Genomic DNA, 14,341 nt, shown 5'->3' with positions numbered 1-14,341 from the left:
GGCCAAGCCGGAAGGATTGCTTGATACCAGGGGTTTGAGACCAGCCTGGACAACATAGCAAGACCCCATATCTACAAAAAATAGAAAACCTTAGCTGGATGTGGTGGTATAGCCTGTAGTTCCAGCTACTCGGGAACTGAGGTGGGAGGATCACTCGAGCCCAGGAGGTTGAGGCTGCAGTGAGCATTCATTGCACCACTGCACTCCAGCTTGGGTGAGAGTGAGACCCTGTCTCAAACATAATAAATAAATAAATAAATAAAAAATTTATGTAAAGCACCAAGACATACAGCCTGGCACACAGTAGGTGCTCAATAAAGGTTAGTTGCTCTATTCTCCTAATGACCTTCATCTATCCCGTGGGTTAAGCTGGTGATACTAGGGGTTCCACTTTTCCACTCTCTCAACTCACTTTCTCTGAGCAATGTTACCACACTTGAGGCATTACTTACAACCACTTATTCGAAGTTGTATCTTCTTTCCAGACCTCTCTTCTCACCCAGATTGGGGGCTGATGTTACCTGAGCCCCTATCACACCCAGAAACCCCTGTGAACCACACAACTGTCAGGAACATCTTCCTGTGTCTTCAAGGGTCTTGGCCACAGCTGATTGCACCAGGGGCTGTTGCTGATCTTAGACTTGTCATGGTGCAAATGCCCCACCCAAACGCGAGAGCTCTGTACGGACACGGGATGTAGAAAGACCCAATTAGAGCCTCTCTGTGTGCTCTTTGAATGTGAGATGGAGAGGAGGAACTTGGTATTGGCAGCCAGAACTGAAAGAAAATAAGAAAATCCAGGACATAGCTTCCTCATGGCAACCAAACCTAGGGGTAAGCAGCAACGTTGAGGAGAAGCAGAAATAGTCACAGTAGAAGCTGAGACATGGGTGTGCAGGGTTTCCTAGAGCCAGTGGCAAAGGATGCCTGATACTGTGCGGGAGCTGCTGGGAGTCACTGCTTGTCAAGGAGGGCACCCTGAGGCCCCATGGAGCCAAGGTGTTGGAACAATTTCCTGTCTCTTATTTTTCATTGCTTCATTTCCCTCTTTCACAGAAATACATATATATTCACTCCCCCACCCCCGATTGTAGTTAAAAGATGCTCATAGCCGTCATTTCGCTACAATACATCCTGTCATCTGAAAAAGCTTTCTTTGCTCCTTGGAACTTAACCAACACAACTTCAGAGCTGCAGACCCACCTAGACATCCACCATAGTGACTATAAGATACCCTTTTCTAGAGTCTGCTGAATGAATACATGGATGAATGAATGAATGAATGCATGTATACACACATACAAACAGGGGGATAAAGGAGGAATGAGCCAGATGGGACATAACGAAAAAGCAGGGAAGAATTAAGACGGTGCAGAGCCACGGGCAGCAGTGATTGAAGCTTTGATGCTCAAGCATCCGTGGGCTCCTCGTTTCTGTAGTGCGGAGTAAACACAGAAGCAACACAGGGCGTGAGTGGGCATCAGAATCACCCCATGGCTTCTCAAAACCCAGATTGTTGTCCCCACCTGCAGAGTGGATTCAGGTCTAGGGAGGGCCTGAGACTTTGAGTTTCTAACCAGTTCTCAGGTGATGCCTGGGGACCCACAGAGTCAGCAGGATTCCGAGAAGTGAACATCTACAAAAGCCAAAGAGCTCAGAGGTGCGGCAGGAAGTCAGGGACAGGTTGAGGGAACTTTTACGTTGTTGGTCCAGATAGCTATTTGCAGAGGACAGCAGATTCTGCAGCTTCCTGCCCCCTGAAAAAATACAAAATAAGGATTCCTGTCTCATTGTTAAATTTTGCAGGCAGGGAGGGCGAGTTGTCTTCATTCAAGCCCTTGTCACACTGTCCCCAGCACCTGGCCCCGACTAGGAGAACGGCCTGCCTTGGTTAATGGGTCATTCAGCATTCAGTGTTGTCTCACTCAGAATCCTGCACTTTCAGCTAAAACCCACCTCAGGTCAAAGGCACTCAGTGCAGTAAAGGCATTTGTGCTCAGAATCCAAATATCAATAGAACAGAAACTAAAAATAATCAAAACCACTGAAAGGAGGTTAAGAGTCCTGTCCTGAAAACAGCTATTATTTGCCTATCCTCTAGGTTACAGTCAAATTAGGACTCAGGAAGCGAAGGCTCTAGAGCTCCCTCAGATGGATATTTTTATTTCAATTCTATCCCCATGTCAGAGTGTATTTCATTACTTACTGGACTTGGAACATTATTGGTTGCCTGCTGTATGAGTTTCCGAGGGCTGCTGTACAAAATACTGGCACTGTGTGGCTTAACAACAGATTGATTCGCTCACAGTTCTGGGGTCAAGGTCCTGAGATCAAGGACCATGCTCCCTGTGAAATCAGTAGGAAAGATCCTTCTCTCTTCTTCCAGCCTCTCATGGTTTGCTGGCAATCCTTGGCCTGCTTCGGCTTGCAGCTGCATGGCTCCGATCTCTGTCTTAGCTGTCATATGGCATTCTCCTATTCTTATAGGGACACTAGTCATCTTGAATTAGGAACATGTTCCACTCCAGTATGACCTCATCTTAGCTAATTACAGCTGCAAAAACCCTATTTCCAAATGATGTCATGTTCAGAGGTACTGGGAGGTTAGGACTTCAACATATCTTTTTTTGGAGGGGACACAATTAACATCGACCCTAGACCTTTACCGTTTTCTCTGGTCTAATAAATCCCAGATTTTTCCAAAAGCATATTAACTGATAGGCCTGCAGATAAAAATACCCAAGCAGAAACCAGGAAGACCCTGCCAATGTGGTAATGGCTTGTCCCAACAAGTTATTCCTTGTGCATAATAGTTCTTGGGCTAAGCCACAGAATGTGCTCTTTTTATGTATTTACAAGATTACAAGATCTTGCTCTGTCACCCAGGCTGGAGTGCAGTGATGCAATCATAGCTCACTGCAGCCTCTAACTCCTGGGCTCAAGCAATCCTCTTACCCCAGTTTCCAGAGTAGCTGGGACTACAGGTGTGCACCACCATGTCCAGCTAATTATTTTATTTTTTGTAGAGACGGGGTCTTGCTATATTGCCCAGACTGGTCTCAAACTCTCAGCCTCAAGTGATCCTCCCACCTTAGCCTCTCAAAGTGCTGGGATTACAGGCATGAGTGACTGTGCCCAGCCTCTATTATTTCTTATAACTGCATATAAACCTACAATTATCTGTTAAAAAAAGAAAAAAAGAAAAAGAAATGACTTGCTGGGGTTGGGTTGGTAGGGAGGAGGGCTGGGTCCTGGTCTCCTTTAGAGTAACATGCTTTGACTATGTAACAATTGTGGAGTTCTGGGTCCTTCTGTGGCTGGATCTTTCTCTGGGGAATGGGAAGGCAAGAAAGATAGAGCAGGGAGAAAGTGGGGATGTTGCATTTACTCCCTAGACCACCCTATGTTTCTATGTGAACAGGACAACGAGCCGGGCCATCCTTCCCTAGGAGAATAACTGGTCACCTGAGCCCAGCAGCAATACCTCAGAACCTTCCAGAAAGGTCAAGAAATTACAAAGTCATGCTGCCAGTGGGCCCACAGGTCAGCACCATGTTGCCAGCAGGATGTCCTCTCCTCAGCCACACAGAGACTTGGATCTGCTGCTTCTGAACGCAGGCTCCCACCCAGGGGAGATGTCTGTAGGTCTTCCTTCAGCCATGTTCCCCCAGGAGGCCTGGCCTGGCTCAGACTCTCCTTGTGCTTCTAAAACCTGCCTTTGCCAAGGGGCCCATCAAATTCTGTTTGGAGGCAGGAGGGTTTGTGCGCCAGCAGGACGGTTGCTATATTGCCCAGGCTGGTCTCAAACTGCCCACAGAGAGTCCTGGAATGTCCCCCATGGCATCCCATCCACTGGGAACCTTTGCCCTTAGGGGCTTCTGGGGCATTCACAGACAATAGTACTTTTGGCTTCCTGCTCCACCAGTGCAGACCAGAAAACAAGTCATAGGAACTGAGGGCCATGCCTTGAGCTCTGCCTGCTTCAATCAAGAGGCCATTTGGCTTTTTCAGCTGGGCACGGTGGCTTATGCCTGTAATTTCAGCACTTTGGGAGGCCGAGGCAGGTGGATCACCTGAGGTGAGGAGTTTAAGACCAGCCTGGCCAAGATGATGAAACCCCGTCTCTACTAAAAATACAAAAAAAAATTAGCCGGGCGTGGTGACAGGTGCCTGTAACCCCAGCTACTCAGGCAGCTGAGGCAGGAGAATCGCTTGAACCCGGGAGGCAGAGGTTGCAGTGAGCGGAGATCAGGCCACTCCACTCCAGCCTGGGCAACAGAGCAAGAGTCCGAGGAAAAAAAAAAGAGGCCACTTGGCTTTTTCAGAGAGCAAGAGGCACGATGGCAGGGAGTCAGGCAGATGACTTCATAAAGGAGACCAGTTCACTGCCCTCTGTTGGCCTCCCCACACTTTGTCGTAGGTCACCCTTCAACTGCTGCGTCCTCTCCTGTGTTTGATTGGTGTTTTCAAATGTTCAGCAGCAAACCAGTTGGAGGTGGGCTTCTCAACCAGCAGCTCCTGGTCTATGAAGTCAACCTCCAAACTGGTTTCCACAGTAAAACCATCCTTTCCTCTGATTGGAAGGGATTTAGGCTCCCCCCCACCCCCAATCAGCAACTTGCACCCTCAAAATGAACTACTCCTGCTGAGCTGCCTGAGAGCAAGATTAGGGGGAGACACTCTCCTCTCTGCCTGTGAGTCACGCCCTCTAACAATTTCTGTCCTGCCCATATGGTCCCATTATGATTGGGGAAAATAAAGAAAAATGTGTTACTCTTTATAATGTATAGAAAATCTAAATACTATAGCAAATCTGGCAAAATCAACATAAATATTGCCAATGCCAAACCACTGTGTCTGTGTGACTAGAACATGATGAAGGTCACAAGTAGTCCAGGCTTATTGTAAGTGGCATCTCTACTCAGTTCCCTTTCCACCGCTTGTTCCTTGCCCACAGAATTTCACATATATTTATTCACATGTCACTATAGCAACCTAAAGATGAAATATCTGAATGTAAATGTAAGAAGAGATAAAAGCAGATTTCACAGATTCTTCAGCGCTTTGAAAATAGGCTGCATCTCCTTCCGTTTCTATGTGACCGTAATAACCTGGACAATGATTGCCCAGGAAAACAGGGCGAGGCAACCCCTGGGCGCTGGGGTGCCGGGTTGGGCCCCTCCCCAGAGCAGCCTCCACCAATGCCGCCCTTGAGCCAGCATGAGGAGGTGCCTTTGCTTCCTGGGGCCATCCTGGGGACACAGGAGGATGTTGTAGCGGCATTGCTGGAACCTGGAGCCTGCGTGGGATGCACCTGAGGCGTGGATGTGCTCGGCCCCGCCCTACCTGAACACAGGTTGAGGAGATTCCTAACCCAATCCCTAACCCCAACCCAACAAAAGGGCATTGCCTTCAAACCAGCCCAGGCTGGCTGCTCCAGAGCCAGCGAATGAGCCATCGCCCTGCTTCCCGGTGAGTGGAGGACACAGTCCCCTCCAGGGAGCTACATCGAGTGTGCTGAGAAGGACCTGTCCTCCCCACCTGTCCACACTCATTTTCTGATTTTTTTGTTTTTAATATAAAAAGAAGCTTCTCGTTCCACTGTTACTCACATGGTTTAAAAAACTGCCCTGACTGATAGAGTTTGAAAAGAAAAAAAAGAAATTCACACTGGGGTGGAAATAAACCACAGGGTGACTTCTCCTGAAATGATGTTTTTCAGATGAGACTGGGGGCTGGGGGAGGAAGCTCCAGGACAGCGTCCCTCTCGGGAGCAGAACCAGAAGGCCCACATGCATACAGACGGGCACCTGTACGTCACAGCCAGACACGTGTTTTTCTTTTTTTAGACGGAGTTTCGCTCTTGTTGCCCAGGCTGGAGTGCAATGGCACGATCTCGGCTCACTGAAACCTCTGCCTCCCGGGTTCAAGCAATTCTCCTGCCTCAGTCTCCCTAGTAGCTGGGATTACAGGCATGCACCACCATGCCCGGCTAATTGTGTGTTTTTAGTAGAGACAGGGTTTCTCCATGTTGGTCAGGCTGGTCTCAAACTCCCGACCTCAGGTGATCCGCCCGCCTTGGCCTCCCAAAGTGCTGGGATCACAGGCATGAGCCACCGTGCCCGGCCTCCCGGGTTGTTTTTACATTGCTTTTCAGAGATCATTAATAAGGGGGCCACATTTCTGGGTAGCAATGGGCGAAATTAGATGATGCATTGATAAGTTGGGTTCTGACAACGCATTTATTAGAGACGTTGTCATTATGTACTGACTGGGTGGTTGAGATACGGAGCAATGGTTTCCTCTTCACACTTCTGTATACATTCATTTCTTTCCCCCAGCAGGTCCTAAGAGGTGGCTTATGCTGCTGTACATATTTATTAAGTATCACAGAGGCGTCATGCAGTAACACTGTCTGCAATGCTTTGTATTAATGTGCTGAACATCCTTTACATGATAAGAACACAATATCCACCGCTGCCTCTAAAAAACCCACACACCAGGCTGGGCATGGTGGCTCACACCTGTAATCCCCAGCACTTTGGGAGGCCGAGGCAGGAGGATCACTAGAGGCCAGGATTTCAAAACCAGCCTGGGCAACATAGTGAGACTCAGTTTCTACAAAAAAAAAATAGCCAGGTGTGGTGGTACAGGCCTGTAGTCCCAGCTACTTGGGAGGCTGAGGTGGGCAGATTGCTTGAGTCCAGGAGTTCAAGACTGGCCTGGACAACATAGGGAGATCCCATCTCTACACAAAATTTTAAAAATTAGCCAGGTGTGGTGGTGCAAGCCCATAGTCCCAGCTACTCAGGAGGCTCAGGCAGGAGGATCACTTGTTCCTGGGAGGTTGAAGCTGCAATGAGCTTTGATGGCACCACTGCACTCTAGCCTGGGTGACAGAGTAAGACCGTGTCTCAAAAAACAACAATAAAAAACAAGTCCCCACACCGGTTTTGAAACTAAATATCATTAATACTGTCATTAAATAGGAATCCAAATAAGAGGGTTTCAAGGACCTAAGTTAAAAATGAAGGTTTGGCCGGGCACAGTGGCTCATGCCTGTAATCCCAGCACTTTGGGAGGCCGAGGTGGGTGGATCACCTGAGGTCGGGAGTTTGAGACCAGCCTGACCAACATGGAGAAACCCCGTCTCTACTAAAAATACAAAATTAGCTGGGCGTGTTGGCACATGCCTGTAATCCCAGCTACTCGGGAGGCTGAGGCAGGAGAATTGCTTGAACCTGGGAGGCAGAGGTTACAGTGAGCCGAGATCGCGCCATTGCACTCCAGCCTGGGCAACAAGAGCGAAACTCTATCTCAAAAAAAAAAAAAAAAAAAAATGAAGGTTCAACTTCTGGAAAGATACCTAGGGGATGGTTAACAGTGGCTGTCTCCAGGGGAGAGGCCTCGGTGCTTGGGACATGACAAGAGTCTTAGTTTTTTCTTTATTCTTTTGTGCATTTTGAATTTTACCTATTCCAAAGGAAAAATTGAATTAAAATAAATATCAATAAAATATTCAGAATCTAAGTTGAAGCCTTAGCCACTGAATATCCCCATTAAAATGCCTTTCCTTAAACCTTCAAAAGAAAGGAAACCAAGCTTTGCTTTTTGAAAGAACCCCCCCACCCCACATTTCAATAGCTATGTATAATCCCTTTAAGGAGCCCAGTCAGCGTGTGTGGGAGTTGAAAATGCTTTTAATCATTCCCCCTCAAGTTTGACAGAAGTGTGGCAAGGAGGGCCATCTGTTTTGCTTGAATGAGAAGCGACCCAGCATTCTGATTTCAATTAGCCTCTTTGTAGCTTTCTGTTTGGGCTGGTTCCATGGGTAACGGTTCAGCTAAGTGTGGAGAGGAGCGGGCCAAGTTCTGCCGGTGCTGATTTGTTTTAACAACTGTCAGTGAACGTAGAACAAGCGTACGAGGCGATGTTGTGGACGCACAGTGAAACACATAATTTTACGGAATCAAGATAGCACGTCCTAGAGTCTGAGAGCTAAACAAAATATTGAAATGGTGTCTTTAAATCATCCTATTAAATGATGATTGAGAGATTTAAAGTCATATCACTTCTCATCTAAATTCCTAGTTTCAGTCAATAAATATGTGCCTCCTATGTGCAAAGTACTGTTATGCCCTGGGTGTGAGCCAGAGACAAATAGAAGGGGCCCTTCCTGCCTTTGAGAAGTTTGTGATGTATTTTGGAGGACAGGCCAGCAGAGGTAGACAATAATATGAGTGATATTTGAGACAGGAGGAGAGCTGGCAAACGTCAGTGTTCTGAAGTATTAGGAGTGCAGAGTGCAGAGGATGGACAGACATTACTCTGGCCCAGGGCTCTATACTGAGATGTTCAGGGGTCCTAGAGCCGGAGTGAAACACACCCTCAGCTGACACTACAGCCTGTGTCCCTTCATGCCACCTTCTCTTGCACTTTACACACACACACTCCCTCTCTCACACACACACGAGTGCGCATTCACGTACACGCACCACAGATATACTGGGCAGGAGATTGACAAAGTGGGTGGATGGCTCTGGAATGACGAAAGCTAACCCAAACACGCATATCTGCATCTAGTTGTCACTGTCTGCCAGCATGTTTGCCAGAGTAGGAACGGATTTTTGCTGGGGCTACTTTGTGCAATTCCAGCAACAACCAACTCACATTTCTCCAGCGTGAAGCGAATCCATTACACCCAGGTGTTCCCAGTCCTTCCCATCTGGGTTACTGATGTCCAGAAAGAAGATTCTGCCACTTCAATTCTGTAGCATCATCAGTGTGTCAGCATGTCTCCTCTCCTCAAGGGGCTGGCAAAGTTCTTCCAAGTCACATCATCCAGGGCAGAGTAGTGGCAAGTCTGGAAGGTGGCTCTGGGTCCTGGCGGTGGTGGCCACCTGAGAGGGGACCTGTAGTGTGGCTGTGGCCCCGCAGCGGTGTCTTGGGATGAGTTCTAAGTCCCCAGCTCCTTTCCCTTGGCACTGCTGAAGCAGGAAGCCAGCAGGAGTGCCCTGCAGTGTGGCTCATGCCAGTGTGGCTCATATCAGCTTAGAGCTGACTATGAGCCGTTCCCAGTCAACAGAGTCACTGCCTCAGTTCACCACTGTCTATGAAATGGTCCTAGTCAACTGTGGCACAACTTGTCTGGCTTTAGCATGAGCCAGAGGAGCCTTGTTCTCTCTGATCTGGACAGCCTATGATTTTCTTTGATAATAATGCTAACCCTAAAACATTTAGCATATTTTTAAAACCTGATTTAAATTTGAATGTATACAATGTCATTAATTGTAAGCTATCAAGTAAAAACTTTTTAAAAAGTGGACTCTAATCCTTAAATATATCATTTCCAACTTATATCTCATATTTAACTCTTTTCAGAGAAATTAATGACCTGTGACCTATTATAGTGCTATTTATTTATCAGGGTCAACACCATACACGTGGCCTAGACCACTTTTGGCTAAAAATATCCGAAGGAATTAACAGGACTTTTTAGAGCCACGCTTTCTTCTTCACTAAATAAAGGAATTAATTATATTTTTTATTTATTTATTTTTTGAGATGGAGTTTCACTCTGTCACCCAGGCTGGAGTGCAGTGGCGTGATCCTGGCTCATTGCAACCTCTGCCTCCTGGGTTCAAGCGATTCTCTTTCCTCAGCCTTCCGAGTAGCCGGGATTACAGGAACCCACCAACATGCCCGGCTAGTTTTTGTATTTTTAATAGAGACAGGGTTTCACCATGTTGGCCAGGCTGGTCTCAAATTCCTGACTTCAGGTGATCCACTCGCCTCAACCTCCCAAAGTGCTGGAAATACAGGCGTAAGCCACCGTGCCCAGCCAAAGAATTCATTTTTAATGAGAATGTCAAATAATCATTAGGTCAAAAAATAAAAGGGAAAAAAGAATCAAATTTGAGCATGTGGATATGAAGTTCAAGAGAGTGAGGTGAAGAAATCCAGTGGATGCCGGGTGCGGTGGTTCACATCTGTAATCCCAGCACTTTGGGAGGCTGAGGCGGGAGGATCATGAGGTCAGGAGATCGGGACCACCCTGGCTAACACGGTGAAACCTCGTCTCTACTAAAAACACAAAAAATTAGCCGGGTGTGGTGGCGGACCTGTGGTCCCAGCTACTCGGGAGGCTGAGGCAGGAGAATGGCATGAAACCAGGAAGCGGAGCTTGCAGTGAGCCGAGATCGCACCACTGCACTCCAGCCCAGCCGACAGAGCGAGACTCTGTCTCAAAAAAAAAAAAAAAAAAAAAAATCCAGTGGAATTCCAAAAGCAAGAGAATGTGAAGAAACAGTGATTTTTAGTGTTTAGACTTCAAATTACATAGTAAAGGAGAGAACAAATCAGTCATAGGAAACAGGTTTGGTTCCATCAAAATATCTGAGAAAGAAAAGCATGATTTTCTACATATAGAACCTTGTAGGCAGAGAAATTATGGTCACCATCTACTTGGGCTATAGAACACAAAATACAAATATGAAAAAACTTTTTTTTTTTAGACGGAGTCTTGGAGTCTCGTATCGTTACTCAGGCTGGAGTGCACTGGCGTGATCTCAGCTCACTGCAACCTCTGCCTCCTGGGTTCAAGCGATTCTCCTGTCTCAGCCTCCTGAGTAGCTGGGACTACAGGCACGCACCACCATACTCGGCTAATTTTTGTGCTTTTTAATAGAGATGGGGTTTCACTGTACTGGCCAGGCTGGTCTTGAACTCCTGACCTCGTGATCCACCCACCTCAGCCTCCCAAAGTGCTGGGATTACAGACATGAGCTACTGTGCCCAGCCAGAAAAAACATTTTCTTAATGACATACATTTACATATTAATGAAGCCCCAGAATGTCCTGCTGTTCATAGGGAGAGACCTTTCTTTCTGAGGGTTTTAAAAGGTTTAAAAAACCTTTCCAAATAGCTGAGTTTTTTTTTTTTTTTGAGGCGGGGTCTCACTCTGTTGCCCAGGTTGGAGTACAGTGGTACAATCATGGCTCACTGCAGCCTTAACTTCCTGGGTTCAAGTGATCCTCCTGTCTCAGACTCCTGTGTAGCTGGGACCACAGGCACATGCAACCATGCCAATTTTTTTTTTTTTTTTTTTTTTTTTTTTTTTTTTTTTTTAGAGATGGGGTCTCACTTTGTTGCCCAGGCTGGTCTCGAACTCTTGGACTCAAGCAATCCTCCTACCTCAGCCTCCCAAAGTGCTAGGATTACAGGCACGAGCCATTGCATCCACCCCACCAACACTGCTTTTTTTTTTTTTTTCCTGAGCAGTTTTGGTTATATCGAAAGCAAGACTTCTCAAATAAAACAATTATCTGATTACAGAACACAAACCAAGCCCAGGAAAAAACCCTTTATCCTCTATGGGGTATAATTCTCCAGTTGCTTGCAGAGGCCTTGTTATGGTGCCAATACCCTTGTTGCCTTGTTAATCTCCAGGCTTTGTCTGTCAGGTGTGGGAGCCCTGGCCAGAGGAGTGCCACCCCAGACCCTAGACACTGAGTTCTGTAGGGAGACCCCCTGCAACTTTTGCTACAGAATAAAAGATGAAATGCTCCTGATTATTGTAAATACAAAGATGCATGCAGGATTGTGTAAAGACAATGCCAGATCGGACTGCCAGAATGAGCCAACAGCATGTGATGTGCTTCCCCCTGCAGAGAGCCTATGAATGGACGTGCAGTCAGGGAGGTTTCACATCACCAAGATTCCTATCCCAGAAAAGCAGATGTTCATAGCTCTGGGAATGGAATGCGACTCTTGTGGAGAGCCTATAAACGGACACATGAGGGGTGCCTGTTCATATGGATAAGATAGGGCTATAAACGCCCTCATCTTGCCTTCTAGGCCTCTTGAGGGTTAAGGCATACTCCCTTCTGAGAATTTCTGGTCTAACCAGTTGTCTAGTTTTACGTCCTGTTTCTATGGATTGTTTGTAACCAGCTTTTGCTGCAACTGTTACTGCTGATTAATATCTTGCTAATCATAGGTTATGGAAAGACTGTGTTTCTGTTTTAAGGCTCTGTTAGAAATTACTGATGCACACACTATATTGTAAATTCTTATCTCTGTATACTGTACTTCTGCATACAGATGTTATGTTAAAGAATTAACTTCATCCCCATGTGACCATCTCACTTCATAATCAAATGACTCTAAATCCCTCACTAACCCACCCCCACCCTCACTAAACTTAACAATAAATGCTGGTAAATCCAGTGCATTGGCGGCATCGCAGGACCAGAAAGCGGTGACCCCCCAGGACCCAGCTTTCACTATCTTGTGTGTGTCTATTCTTTCTCAACCTGCCGATCCGCCTAGGAACAAGGAAAGAGTCCTGTTGCATTGCAGGCTGCTGGCCAGATCCCGCAATAGAGTTCCTTCTGGCGGGGGTCACCGACATAACAGTGATCCAAGAGTGAATTCCCTGTGGTGCTTGGTTCAGTGGATGGTTTTGACTTTACTGCCGAAACGATTCTAGTAAAGAAAAAAAGAATCCTGTTGTTCTCACTTGATACAGCATCTTTAGAGGAAGTACATTATTATGGGCCAAATTGTTTCCTCCTAAAATTCATATTTGAAGCCCTAACTCCCAGTACTTCTGAATGTGACTGTGTTTGAAGATAGGGCCTTTAAAGAGGTGACTCAGATTAAATGAGGTTATATGTATTACAGGTGGGCTCTATCAGTCTAACTGGTGTCCTCATAGGAGGAAATTTGGACACACAAAGAGACACCAGGGATGTGTACGCATGGAGAAAAGACCATTTGAAGACACAGGGACAGGGAGAAGGTGGCTATCTGCAAGCCCAGGAGCGAGGCCTCAGGAGAAACCAGACCTGTGGACACCTTGCGCTTGGACTTCTAGCATCCAGAACATAAGAAAATACATTTCTGTTGTCTAAAGCACCCAGTCTGTGGTGCTTTATTATGGCAGCCCTTGAAAACTAATACATGTATTAAAATAAAACGAGCCAGGAGTGGTGGCCTGCACTTGCAGTCCCATCTACTTGAAAGGCTGAGGCAGGAGGATTACTTTGAGTCCAGGAGGTCGAGGTTACAGTGAGCTGTGATTGCACCACTGCACTCCAGCCTGGGCAAGAGTGAGACCCTGTTTCTAAACACAGACACACACACCCCTAAAACAGATCTATATTAAAATGCTTTGTCTTGATGTTTTTACCAGGTCTAAAACAAGGCTTTTGGCAACATGAGACTCATACATGGTCCAGAACTTTGAAGCAGCTGCATTTGAAAGACTTATAGGTTTTCTTCACTTGTCACCAAAATCTGTTACAAATTCCAATGTGCAATAGAATTTGTGTATTAAAACAAATTTATATGACCAATGTCTGAAATAGTTTGCTTAAGGAAGCCCTTAATCACTTCTACGTGTCTTAAGAAGTTTTAAGATTATGATTTTTATGCTTTCATCACACCTATAGGAGGGCTTTTTCTTTTTCTTTTTGTTTTTTGAGATGGAGTTTTGCTCTTGTCGCCCAGGCTGGAGTGCAATGGTCTGATCTTGGCTTACTGCAACCTCCGCTTTCAGGGTTCAAGTGATTCTCCTGCCTCAGCCTCCTGAGTAGCCGGGATTACAGGCACCCGCCACCACGGCCAGCTAGTTTTTGTATTTTTAGTAGAGACAGGGTTTCACCATGTTGGCCAGGCTGGTCTCGAACTCTTGACCTCAGGCGATCCACCTGCTTCGGCCTCCCAAAGTGCTGGGATTACAGGCGTGAGCCACCGTGCCCAGCCAAAAGGGCTTTTTCTAATTTCCTGGATAGATCACATGAGCAGGTGGTTTGGCATGGATGGCTTGGGTCACGGAGGGAGGTGGACAGTGCAGGGCTGTGGTTTGTGGCAGCTCTAGCAGGTTTCCCTGCGGAGGAACATGCGTGGAGCAGGGAACCAGCCAGCGTCGCTGCAGCGGTCCAGGAGGACGTCACCGCAGGCTCCATGGGTGGAGGAGTGGGCAGGAAGCCATGGATCTGAGGACTTGGAGGATACTCGGTGACTGACTGAAAGGGGCACCCAGGGGACCTGTGTAGCTCCGCTCAGGGGATGAAGCAGCTGACGGCCCCACCGGAGACTGGACCTCTGGGGGAGCGGTAGCTGGGGACAGAGGGCAGGTGCGCTCACTTTTGTACACCATGAGCTTAGTGTTCCCGAGGACCACGCAGGCTGTGCAGCAAGCAGGTGTTGTGAGTGGAGATGGAGGCGCTGACTCTAAACACGAGAGTGAAACTGGACAGAGAACACCAAGTGAGAAGTAGGTCAAAGAGGGAAAGATGGAATAGGGCAGCAACTCCCGCTGGGGGCAGAAGTGGA

Source organism: Pongo abelii, chromosome 14, assembly GCF_028885655.2.
Source record: "Pongo abelii isolate AG06213 chromosome 14, NHGRI_mPonAbe1-v2.0_pri, whole genome shotgun sequence".
Taxonomy (NCBI): domain Eukaryota; kingdom Metazoa; phylum Chordata; class Mammalia; order Primates; family Hominidae; genus Pongo; species Pongo abelii.
This window is presented reverse-complemented; position numbering follows the sequence as displayed.